Below are 2,238 nucleotides of genomic sequence, written 5' to 3' on the forward strand. Positions count from 1 at the left end.
GATTGTTTCCCAAAATAAATACTTATTTAACCTACCGTAATAAATATTCAGTTAAATAAGTATTTTTTTATTATTTATTTAAATATTTATTTATTTATGTAACTTTTTTTTTTTTTATTTCTCTTGTTTTTTTTTTTTCCACTTTGTGGCCTTTCTAACCCCCCCCCCCCCCTTAATGCTAACACCTTTTAAAAGCCTAACCAGGAACGAAGGCTGCCAATTAGCCCATGGCTACAAGCCTTATGTACTTGGACATCGGCCGCCTGTTTGGTTGTAATGTTTAATTGTACTGTTCCTGTCAAATAAACAAATAAATAAATTTTTTTTATAAAAGTCCAAATATTATTGTTTGACATAAATATCTAACTGAAGCTAGATATTTAGTTTGAAAACTGAAATAGTAAATAATTTATATGACACAGTATTATACAATATACAGCTTTGTGAATTTTTTAATTCTGCGCCGAACCAATAGCTTCATAAGAAAATATTTAGTTCAGTATTTTAATATTAAGCCTACTGAATAAACATTTAACAGATAAAATATTCACTTTATTAATTACACATCTAACTTGCTATTTGAATGATGGGTTTGGAAAAGTGTTTTTTCTAGATATTTGAACATAAAATCACTTTGAATACTGAACCCCCCCCCCAAACCAGTCAGGGACTCTGCTGGGACCAGTAAAGCTGTTTTCTTCTTCTATTCATTAAAGACAAATATTTTCCTTTTCTTCTAATCCTTCTCTCTGCATCATCATCATCATCATCATCATCTGAGCTTTGAACCATTCATGGTTATAGCATCTGAGCGCCAGCAGGGGGTGCTGTTCAGCCCCAAACAGTCAGAGGGTCCAGGAAGTGAAGGCTGGGAACCTGGTTCAGGTCCTCCTTCCTCCTCATCCAGCTGAACTTCCACACACATCCTCCTGATAGCCGATCGGACCTTTGGCCTTCACAGCGTTACGTAATACCTGGGCCACACCTTGATAAGCGAACAGGTGGGGTCCTGGGAGGGAGGGAGGGGGAGCCAGATGTGGGGAGAGGGTCCTGCTTCCTGTGTCTCTGTGGGAATGAAGGTGTGGTGGAGAAGGAGGAGTCAGTGTGAGTCAGCGTTAGTCATCAGTCAGCTGCCACAGGACGCTTTGTTACAGTTTGACTGCAGGACAAAAGCTGCCATGTTTGTTATTCTCCTCCTACCTCAGCGTCTCGGCAGGTTCGCCTTCCAGGTTGTTTTTCTTTCGCTGTTCAGCGTCTGTGAACCGTGACCTGGCAGGATTAGGAGTTCCCGTCTGAAACGTGACTCACTCACTCAGACTGTTACTTCAACACAGAACCAGATAGACAGATACAGGCTTAAAAAGGCCGAATATTTTCATCCGTTTGACTGACAGTCACGATGACCTTTGACCTGCTAACTGAGGCCTGTAGAGTCTGAGCTTATTTCTCAGCCTCCCGCTCTGAATCTCCTGGGAAGGTTTGCAGACGTCTGAGATCTTCATCCCTCTGCTGGACCTCAGGGGGTCTGCAGATGACCTTTGACCCTCCCAAAAACAGGACCCTGTGAGGCCAATGCTGATGTCTTTTCCTTCTCGGCTGAATAAAACAATCCTTTATTGTCCCAAAGACAGGAAATGCAGGAGCCTGTTTGATTTAGAAAATAAAAGCTGTTGATCATAATTTATTCAGGTGGGTTTTAAAAAAATATCTCCTACATTACAGACACAGCTGGTGCTGAAAAAGGAAATGCTACACCTTTGAAATAGAGGTTAGAATAATTCAGAGTTGCTTAGCAACTGATGACAGGATGATGGTCAGACCTTCAAATAGTTCCGTTTAATGTCCAGTATATAGTGATGGAGGGTCAGGGGTCAGGGGTCAGGGGTCAGGGTGGACGCAGCCCTTGTTGACGTGCAGAAACCCAGCGTGTCGCCATGGCGCCGCCTGGTCTGTAGATGATGGTCGTCCTTCTGCAGCCTCCTGGGAACCAACACCTTCCTGCCGGCAGGAGCATGAAAAGCAGATGCAAAGCGTTGAATCAGAGACTCCATCGCCATGGTATCACGTTGCCACGGCGTCGCCATGGATGCTCTGAGGGTAACCTGTGATGATGTCACATCCTGATGATCCACCTACGAAAGGCGAGAGACGCTAATCCACTTAACGCTAACGCAGCCAGAGGAAACGGCTAGATGACTAGATGATGCTCAGAGAGGATGGATCCTCACCATCTGACCT

The sequence above is a fragment of the Cyprinodon variegatus genome, unplaced genomic scaffold (assembly GCF_000732505.1).
Source record: "Cyprinodon variegatus isolate N-32 unplaced genomic scaffold, C_variegatus-1.0 Scaffold1587, whole genome shotgun sequence".
NCBI classification, from domain to species: Eukaryota; Metazoa; Chordata; class Actinopteri; order Cyprinodontiformes; family Cyprinodontidae; genus Cyprinodon; species Cyprinodon variegatus.